The following is an 11324-nucleotide window of genomic DNA, read 5'->3' as shown; positions in this document are numbered from 1 at the left end:
GTGGAAAAATACGGTTGCATTGAAAATCTTGGCAGCTTACTGTAATAAGTCGCCAATAATTTACCAAAACTAACTTGTAGAGGCTAATCTTTTCCACAATATTCAGTTGTCTAACATCTTGCTATTATACATTGCATTGTTTCTTTACGTGTTATTTCATTTACATTGTTATCTGTTATTATTATTATTTTTTTAATTTGACAGCACAAGCAGGGGGAGTGGCAAGCAGAGGGGGAGGTAGAGGGAGAAGCAGGCTCCCTGAAGAGCAAGGAGCCCAACATAGGTCTCAATACCAGGACGCTATGATCATGACCTGAGCTAAAGGGAGATGCTTAACTGACAGCCACCCAGGTGCCCCTGCTATCTGCTATTTAAAATCCCTTAATAAATGACTTGGACTTTCAGGCAGGTTACCATAATGCCCTTCAGGAAGATTCCTGATTTTATTTCCGGGCATTTTTTTTTTTTAAATATTCAGTTGCAAATGATAGGCTTCCTGTGGGTCACCTTTGCCTTAGTTGTGACAGTAGATTTAGTCCAAGCTGGGGTTTTTTTTTGGAAATGTACATCTTCCCATAAGAAACCCTTATATTCTAGTTGCTTCAAAGTTTCTAGCATGGCTTACCTATGACTAACAGTTGTATAAGTTATATATGCATTTACTGAATATAAAATGTTCACTACTTTAATTTTAGAGAAAGGTAGCTAACACGTGTAGGTATGATTTGTTACATTAAAGCTGTAGGTCTGTGTATTCATGTAGAGTTTGTAGTGACAAGACATTTCTCTTCATTGCTTTGTGCTCCTTGAGCAAAGAACAGTCTTTTTGTGCATTGGATGGTTGTGTTGATTTGTCAAAATTTGGATACATAGGAGTCACTTACTTTTAAAGACTAATTTTGTTTGATCTATAGTACTCTTTTACATTTTTCACATGAATGCTTTTCCTTGAAAAAAGTAATAAAGGGGTTAATTCAACAAAGAGATACAACTTTTATAATTATTTATGCACATAACATAAAAGCACCTAACACGTGAAGCAGCTATTAGCAGACAAGAACAGAGGAAGATACAGCAGTACATTAGAAGGGGACTTCAATACTGTGCCTTCAAGGGTGGGTGGATTATCCAGACAGCAAATGAGTGAGGGAACATCAGACTTCAATGATAAGAGGCAGGCAGACATCCAACACTATCCAACAGCGTCTGAGAACACATTCTTCCCACATGCACATGGAGCATTCTCCAGTATAGAGTATATGGTAGACCACACAACAAGTCTTAATAAGTTTATGATTGAAATGATATCAAGCACCTTCCCAACCACTATGGCGTTTGAAACTAGAAGTCATTTACAAGTACAAAATGAGAAAATTCACAAGTATGTGAAAAATAATCACACAACTTTATAATAGCCAATAGAATGGAAGTACCTTATACATCATCAGGTGAGTAGATAACGGGCATGTATACAATGTATACTGGATATAATTAACAATACATTCGAAAGTTGCTTAGACAACTCTTAAAAATTCTTATCACATGAAAACCTGTAAGTCTTTGAGGTGATAACTTTTGTAATATATGTAAACCATATGGTGCATTAAAATAGGTTATATATTAATTATATCTCAATGAGACTGAAAAAACATTAAATAAGCCAATTAGTGGTTTCCTAGCCACAGGCATAAGAGGATAGGGATGGTGATAGTTAAAGAGTATGAAGTCTCTTTAAGAGGTAGTTCAATGCAACATTGACTATGGTTTGCTTGCACCGATGTGAGAATCAGTTAAAAACCTCACTTTGCATATTTGTTGTACAATTTTATTTATTTGAAACTCAGAATAAGCAGGGGGAGGCCTGGCAGAGGGAGAGGGAGAAGTAGACTCCCCAACTAGCAAGGAGCCAGAGGTGGGCCTCAATCCCAGGACTCTGGAATTACGACCTGAGCCACCCAGGCACCCCATCTGGTTCATTTGTACATTATAAATGGGTGAATTATACACCATGGAAATTCTGTGCAAATAAAGCTATTACAAGGAACCCCAAATACCTGCATAAGAAGACTTAGTATTATAACATCTCAGGACTATATAAATTCATCTGTTAAACACACACACTTGCAAGATTTCAACGGGAATTTAGGATTTAACTTCCTTGTGTGTCTTCAGTTTTGTGATGATACAAAAACAATTTTGAAACGCACACAGGAAAAGTTTTGTCAAGTACACATACATAATTACTAGTATGAGTTACGTTCAACGCTTTGATGTTGGATGAAGAAAATGGAGAGATGTGAAAATCTATAAGTTTCTCTAAAGAATCAATAGAATGGATATCTGTGTAATTCTGTATTTTTAATATCTATATTTCTATAGATCTCTGTTTCTCTATATATCTCTACATATATAGAAGGAAGGAAAGCTTTCTTTATGAATTGCCTAACCTAAGTCTGACCAATGGCAAGTCTGGTGTTGGCAAGGAAGTCTGGCAGGCTAGAAGGCCAGGAAAGAGCTGATGTTGAAGCTGGAGAATCTGAAGACGGTCTGGAGACAGAGTTAGGTCGGTAGGAAAAGCACCTTTGGAAGATACAGCTAATTACTATGTTCTCCAGAATAGACTGTCTAGTAACTGGTATGGATTTATCTGCTATAACGTTAATATAAACTATTTAAAATAGAAAAAATACAGATAACTTCTAGAAAGAGTTAAACATCATCTTAACAATATTTTGACTAAATGTATGACAGTATACAGCATTTCCAGGCATGCATTTGAAGCATGTGGAAGCATGCCTTCCACAAAAGACAAAATCAGAATTATGGTGGGATGTTAACATTTAACAGTATAATCAAGAGCATATCTATTTTTCTTACCTATTATAAGTAAAAAATTACTGTTAGCCAACAAGAAAATATTTTAATTATTACATAGGATTAAAAAATAATATCTCTGCAATTGAACCATCTTTTTTTTTCTATTTATTTGACAGACAAATCACAAGTAGGCAGAGCAGCAGGCACATAAAGAGGGAAGCAGGCTCCCTGCTGAGCAGAGACCCCCCCCCCACAAATGTGGCACTCAATGCCAGGATCCTGAGATCAGGACCCGAGCTGAAGGCAGAGGCTTAACAAGGAGCCAGCCAGGTGCCCCAAACCTTATTTTTCTAAGTACAAAAGTTAATTGACAGAATAACTTGAATATTCAATAATGAAAATTGCTCAATTTCACAGCTAGCAAGTAGACTACTAATAAATACGCAGATAGCACTTTTAGCCTCATCATGATAGATAAAATTGAAAGTAATAGCGTGTTGGTGAGGCCAGGAGGAAAAACACACTGTATAAAATAATCCTATGTAATCCTATAAGTGCAACTTTGATAAGGATCGGTCCAGTATCTATAAAAATTTTGAATTCATTTGCCTTTGAAACAGTAGTTATGCCTCACATTCTACTACTCATAGAAATAAACAGGGATGCCTGGGTGGCTCCGTCAATGAAGCATCTGCCTTCGGCTCTGGTCATGATCCCAACCCTGGGATCAGCCTCATGTTTGACTCCCTGCTTAGCAAGGAGCCTGCTTCTCTCTCTCCCTCTGCCACTCCTCCTGCTTGTGTTTTCTCTCAAAAAAAAAAAAAAAAAAAAAAAAAAATTTTTAAAGAAATAGATACAAATCTGTCTGAAATATAAATCATAACATTCTTTATGCAGAGGACCTTAAAAATGACTTCTATGTGATCAATAAGAAAATACACGGATATTTTAAGGTACGTCCCAATTTCATTTTTACTAGTAATAAAACAACTCTAAATTAGATTACATAAACGTTGAGAAAGGCTGGAACCCATAATGGAACAAAAATGGCATGCATACTTTTAACTCAGTATCTGTATGTATATTTGTAAAAGACTTAAAATTATACAGGTAAGAAAATCTGTATGTTTCTGTAGAAAGGGATTCATACTGCATGTATAATTATAAGGTACATAACTTAACTTACCTCTCATTCAGAAGTATTTGAAATATGTGCCTGAAGAGAAACGTTGCATTGGTAATCACTGTTGGAACCACACTTGAGACTGTCTGATTGCAAAGCCAAAGTTCTAGGTTGCTTCCTAGTGAATTGAAAGCATTTCCCCCTCATTTATAATAAATGACCCAGAACAATTACTTGATGTACATCTAGCCTTAGTTCAATGGATGAAGTATAGATTATTTCCCAAACCTCTAGTTTTTAGATTTCTAGGTTGACTGTGTCATTTTAAAAATGAATTCTTTAATCAATCAAGTTTATCACATGATTTTATTTTTGTTTTATTAAATATTTATTTATTTGACAGATCACAGGCAGAGAGAGGGGGAAGCAGGCTCCCTGCTGAGCAGAGAACCCTATGCAGGCATTGATCCCAGGACCCTGAGATCATGACCAGAGCTGAAGGCAGAGGCTTAACCCATTGAGCCACCCGGGCGCCCCCTGTCATATGCTTTTAAAGGCAGTGTCAGCAAGAACTGATTTCAGGTTATGGAATGATTTATTCAATTCCTTACAACACTTCTTTTTTTTTTTTTTCCTAAGAATTTATTTATTTGACAGAGATCACAAGTAGGTAGACAGGCAGGCAGAGAGAGAGAGAGAGGAGGAAGCAGACTCCCTGCTGAGCGGAGAGCCCGATGTGGGGCTCTATCCCAGGACCCTGATTTCATGACACAAACCAAAGGCAGGTGCTTTAACCCACTGAGCCACCCAGGCGCCCCCAACACTCCTTTTTGGTATTCAGAATTCAGCAATGCTCTTGTTCATACTCTAGTGAGTTTTTCAAATTCTGGCAGAGCTAAGTACTCTGCATTTTTCAGGACTTTGCCCTTTACTGGGGTCATTGACCCCATCTGGATTACATTGCATTTTCTTTAATCCCAGTCTAAACCGAGTAGCCCAATATCCTATGCCTACTAAGCGCTACAGGCTGTCCCTCCTCTTTGATATCCAGAACCTGACTGCCAACTCCAAAAGGAATCTTGGGTGTCAAAACTGAAACACCCCCAAAGCTAACCTTCAAAAGAGCTTTAGGTCATTCCTTCATGGTGAGAATTGTTCAGGGCATATACACAGCCCGAGGAGAAAGAAGTGAGGACTGACAGAAGATTCTGTGATACAGGGGAGAAATACTCAGAGAGCCAGCCTTCAGTAGAACAAGCAAGTAAGGAAACCAGTCAATGAGAAGAAGCCCACTGTGGAGGACACCTCAGAGGAAGAGAGGTAAAGGGTTTCAAGTTGTTAAAAGAACAGCCTCTGAGTGAAAGTTTCAAAAATAGAAATATTTTTCTCTACCTATGGGTCAGGATGCATGTAAGGGAGACTTTGAAACCATCCCTACTCTAACATCATTTTCTGATGATTATCAAGAGACCGTTGATGCGAGGAAGTAAGAGGTATTCAAAAAAGCTTCGCATCCTGGGTTTCACAGAGCAGCTGTTCGGCTGAAATGCACTTTGTGATATTTTCTCTTCTTTAAAAAAGATTTTAGTACCAAGCGCAAGCTCAGCATGCATTTCCCCTAACTTTCCACCATGCACAAGGCTTCACACATCTCGCTGTTTCGATAACAGTTTCATTTTACACAGGTGTGAACGGAGAAAGGTGGTCTGATGATACCAATAACTTCATTTCTCCCCAAAACTGGGTCAAAGTTGACGTTTCACAGTGGTGGCATCACGTGGATTGTTTCATAATGCGAATACTCTGGACGTACTGTGATATCTCACGTCGCACTTGGACACTGGCACACACAGAAGAGTTTGTCTAAGAAATAAGTCATTCTGTTTTCGGGAAATCCAAGTTGTCCTGGGACAGATTCCTTTTCCTATTACACTGCAGTAGTTCATCTAACATAATAAAAACCCCAAGTTTTTCTTCAGACTCCATACCGACCTGTAGAGTATTTATACCTAAGAATATTGTGAAAACAAACTAAAAAAATATGAATTTAAAATGTCAAGGTATAAGAGACAAAACTAAGCAGAGATCTAAATTCGTTGAAAACCCAACCGTCAGGATTTATTCCTGTAGCACAGTAGTTAAAGCACTGTCTTTGCTACAATACAGCACTGTGCCCATAATCCGTATGTGCATTTTCACATATAAATATGTGAAGTTTGAAAATCTAAAACCTTAAAAACTGGCTAAAATATTCTTTCAGAATTTAAAATTTTTTAAGTTTTTAAAATTGTGTGTCCTATCATTTTCCTCTACAAATTAAAACTCTGTATGGGCCCATATTACAGAGTCATGAAGATTTTTAAAAAGTAACGTGAAAAAAAATAAAAAAACTTAAAAGTAACACATGTACATTGTTCTTTTCAGTGTTTCATACACATTCCTATTTCAAGGCTAATATGGTTGAACATTGAAAGCCTTTTAAGAAAAGGAAGTGTATATATATATATATATATACTGTTTTTTTTTGGAGAGAATCTTTTTTTTTAAAGATTTTATTTATTTATTTGACAGAGATCACAAGTAGGCAGAGAGGCAGGCAGAGAGAGAGGGGGAGAAGCAGGCTCCCTGCTGAGCAGAGAGCCCAATGCAGGGCTCGATCCCAGGACCCTGAGATCATGACCTGAACCTACTGAGCCACCCAGGCGCCCCTCAGATTTTGAATACGAACAGTTCTAGCTTCATAGTGTGGGCAGGGATGTGTCTCTTAGCACCACCTGCCTCCCGAGTGTCTTTCAGGTGCTCATTCCTGGAACTCCAGGTGGGCAGAGCTCCAAGTGAAGTCTCCCGAGTACATTGAGTTCAATATGTTCCTTTATTGGGTGCTATATACGCTAATCAATGTGATTTTTCCTATGTATGTGGCTGGCAATTGGAGTAGCAAACACATCACGAAGAAGAAAGATTTTGGACACTGTTCTGCTACATTTGAAGGAGAACTCACAGTGCCACGGTTTGCACGTGGCTGTTACTCCCTGGTGTTTCACCTTTGGGGCTCATGATCTGGGCCAGTGGCTCCCTGCTTTCCGTGCTGCCCAGGCAAAAGAAGCAGGGATCCAGCACATTCGTAGAAATTGGGTTTTCCGCAGACCCTCCCAGCAGACCACAGTCACCCAGAACATCCTTGTCATACTGGGCACCTTTGTGTCATTGAACACCCTCACCTCTGTCTTCAGGGGTGCAGTGCTCTTGTTCATAACCCCAACTGGTTGATGGGGAACATCTCTGCACCATCTGCTGCATGTTTCCCACCTGTCTGTCCCTTTCTTCTCATGAGCCCTGACTCCAGTCTATCTGGGCTCTGTTGTGACTGGATAAGGAAATCAAGTCCCTTAATATAATTAGAGATGTAAATTCTATGTTTTAACAATGTTAAAATGTTTACACTCATTCATCTCCCACCGAGTCCTACACTCTATTATTCAACACATTACAGGCAAGCAGTGACCGGGACAGACTAAGCTTTGTCCCAATAATTAAAAGTAACATGTAATAGCAATTTTAAAGGAAAAGCCATGTATTTGTCGTGGCCTTGTAGAAATCAAATGATTAATGTGTACAGTGGAAAAGTTCAGAGTCTATGTGCTAATGAAATCTTAGGTGCTAAAACAAATAGCTGATTATAGACATATATTAGAGTGTGTAAATTTCAATGTGACAAATGGGAATTTAGGACAGTGTTATCCACAAGGATGCACATATGAGATGGTCATTCAAGAAACGGAAGAAAACTATGGACCCGTGGGATAATAGGCTGTGGTCCAGCTGGATGACAAATTCAGTTAGGGGCCGCAGAGAAATGGTCACTTAGACGCCTTGCACAATGGATCCTAGAGAGAAGGTATTCATTTGAAATGTGAAGTTATGGAGGAACCTTAGTATATTTAAATTCGTGTGAAAATGGCCATCTGTGAACTTAAATGTGGAGGTCAAAAAAAGATGTACTTGCTAATCTTTTATCCAGTGTACATGAAAAGTTTATATACACACAGTCTTCGATAAAGGCATTATTGGGGGGATCTAGAAAAGGTAATTCTTTTTCTTTATTTAGGGATTGTATCAATTGACCATATTGGTATTATGACTTTTAGTGGTTCACCAGCCTAGTTTTTAATGTGAACAAGTTTATAATGAAGTAGTCAGTCAATTTGGAGTAGATGATAAATACACGTAAAGGATATTCCTCCACTCTTCAGAATGATGTTAATACAGCTCTCTCGGTAATCACATTGTAAGCCGATTCAGAATATTAAGCATTCAAGAAAATAGCTCACTTCGACCTACTGATCTAGGTCATTTTCTAAATACTTATATATATTTATATAAATATTTATATACATTATATACATTTCATTCATAGATATAAGATGACATAGAATATATATAATGATATATATTAAGAATATATAGGACAAAACCACCCCGGTGTATATACATGGGATACTTAATAATACATTTATGATCCTGTTCGTTTATTTTTTTAAAAACATTTTATTTATTTATTTGTCAGAGAGAGAGAGCGAACGAGCACAAGCAGGCAGAGGCAGAGAGAGAAGCAGGCTCCCCACTGAGCAAGGAGCTCAATGTGGGACCCAATCCCAGGACACCGGGATCATGACCTGAGGGAAAGGCAGCGGCTTAACCGGCTGAGCCACCCAGGCGTCCCTATGATCCTGTTTAAATGTGAGTTTGGTGGTTTGTGGAAGTGAGAATTTTTTTCTTTAAGATTTATTTATTTATTTATTTACTTGACAGAGACACACTGAGAGAGGGAACACAAATAGGGGGAGTGGGAGAGGGAGAAGCAGGCTTCCCGCTGAGCAAGGAGCCAGATGTGGGGCTCAATCCCAGGACCCTGGGATCACGAGCTGAGCTGAAGGCAGTCAATTAACCGACTGAGCCACCCAGGCACCCCTGAAGGTGAGAACATTTTTTAAAATATTTTTCTCAGTTTCCAATTACCAATTGTAAGTTTCTGTTATGAGGTCATACACATGCAACCAGACTGTTAAGACTGTTCAAAGTGTTTCTCTTTCAACATCCCAGGCACCCAATGTGTTCTGTCTTTTGCTTTGTTCCTTCCTATCCTTGAGGCCTAGGCAAGCAGTTCCTCACTCTTTCACCCAACCAAACAGATGATGCTTACTACACAAAACAAATTCATCCCAATGTCCCACTGGACTCTACAAGAATGGCCTTGTGTAATAGTAACATGTAGGGACAGATAGTGACAAATTTTGGCCCACATCTAGGGACATGTCTACAACCCTGTCACCCTGAAGAAATTACAGAAGATGAGCCCTTCCCCTTTCAACAACCTTAAAGATTAAAGGACTAAAAATTGGTCATTGGTGAAATGATGAGAGATAGAAGCAATGTTCACCTTTAACCTTATGGACAGCCTGCATCATTTTGAAAAGGATCAAACATGTGCTGGTTGGTACATTCTTAAAGGGTCTCACGACTGCCTGTACATATAACCACAGTTAATGCCAAACTGAACGATAAGCACCAGAGAAATATGGTAGTGGTTTTATGAGTAGAAATTTGAAAAAACATTTATGATTGGTACACTTGAGTGGCTCAGTGGGTGGAGCATCTGACGTGATTTCTGCTCAAGTCATGATCACAGGGTCCTTGGATCATAACCCCATACCCCTTGTGGCCTGGGCTCAGAATGGAGTCTGGTTGTCCCTCTCCCTCTGCTCCTCTCCAATAGCTTTCTCTCTCTCTCTCTCTCTCTCTAAGAAATAAATATGATCTTTAAAGAAAAAAAAAGATGCATTTGTGATCTAATGCCCCCTACATGACCCCTCTGCCTTGAGCACTGAGCATATAGCCACCAGCTTCATACAGCCAAAATGAAGGTCTTTTGCCCTTGGGTCCTGTCTCATGCTACTTGAATAAACTTACTACGTTGCACCATAAAACATCTCAAGAATTCTTTCCTGATGGCTGTACTCAACAATTCCACAACCATTTTGTTACCAAAAAAAAACAAGTTTGGCTGCCAGTTGCATGAGGAGCCAATTAGACGAGGCATGAGTTTTGACTGAAAAGGAATATGAGGTTTGTTCAGGAGGCTGGCCATTTGGGAAGAAGGTGGAGTCTTTTCCAGAAACCAACTCTAATGTTTCTACCTGGCCCAGAGATTTTTTTTTTTTTTTTTAAGATTTTATTTATTTGCCAGAGAGAGAGAGTACGCACCAGCAGGCAGAGAGGCAGGCAGAGGCAGCGAGAGAAACAGGCTCCCCGCCTAGCAAGGAGCCCGACTCGGGACTCGATCTCAGGACCCCGGATCATGACCCAAGCCGAAGGCAGCGGCCCAACCAATGGAGCCACCCAGGCGTCCCTGGCCCAAAGATTTTTAAATGAACATTAGGGCAGCTAATCAGTAAAAAGGGAGCAGAGCAATCGGTCACACTTTTTGACTGAGTGCAGACTCACTGCTGCTACCTATTAAGGAGGTGTTTGCAGGTGATGTACTGGGGCCCCAAGCGGAGCTTGTGCAAGAGAGTTCAGTTCCAAGGCTTTCTTTTATTTTCTTTCTTTCTTTCTTTCTTTCTTTCTTTCTTTCTTTCTTTCTTTTTTCTTTCTTTTTTAAAGATTTTATTTACTTATTTGACACAGAGAGAGCTCACAAATAGGCAGAGAGGCAGGCAGAGAGAGAGGAGGAAGCAGGCTCCCTGCAGAGCAGAGAGCCAGCAGGATATGGGGCTGGATCCCAAACCCTGAGATATTGACCTGAGCCGAAGGCAGAGGCTTTACCCCACTGAGCCACCCAGGTGCCCCAATTCCAAGGCTTTCTAAGGAAAAAAATGCATGATCTCTAGATATACAAAAGGAAGATTTGATTAATCAATGACACAGGTAAAGGTGCTTGCTGAACTTTAAGGACCACTAACTTGGGGGGAAGGGCATTGGCATGGCTTTGAAGCAACTTTAAAAAAGGTCCTCTAGGGGGCACCTGGGTGACTCAGTCCTTAAGCTTCTGCCTTCAGCTCAGGTCATGATCCCAGGGTCCTGAGATCCAGCCCTACATTGGGCTCCCTGCTCAGCAGTAAGCCTGCTTCTCCTTGTCCCACTCCCACTCCCTCTACTTGTATTCCTTCTCTCTCTGTCTCTGTCAAATAAATAAATAAAATCTTAAAAAAAAAAAAAATTGTCCTCTAGGTTGATTCTGTTACTGCAAATGGAAGGATCTCGTTCTTTTGTGAGGTTGATTATATACCATTAATAAATTAGATGGGGGAACTCTGTCAGGAAGAGAGCTAATACCGGAGAATCACTCTATGCCATCAAGAGTTGCCTGCCTGGTGTGGCAAAC

Source organism: Lontra canadensis, unplaced genomic scaffold (genome assembly GCF_010015895.1).
Source record: "Lontra canadensis isolate GAN:19392208 unplaced genomic scaffold, GSC_riverotter_1.0 scaffold107, whole genome shotgun sequence".
Classification (NCBI taxonomy): domain Eukaryota; kingdom Metazoa; phylum Chordata; class Mammalia; order Carnivora; family Mustelidae; genus Lontra; species Lontra canadensis.
This window is presented reverse-complemented; position numbering follows the sequence as displayed.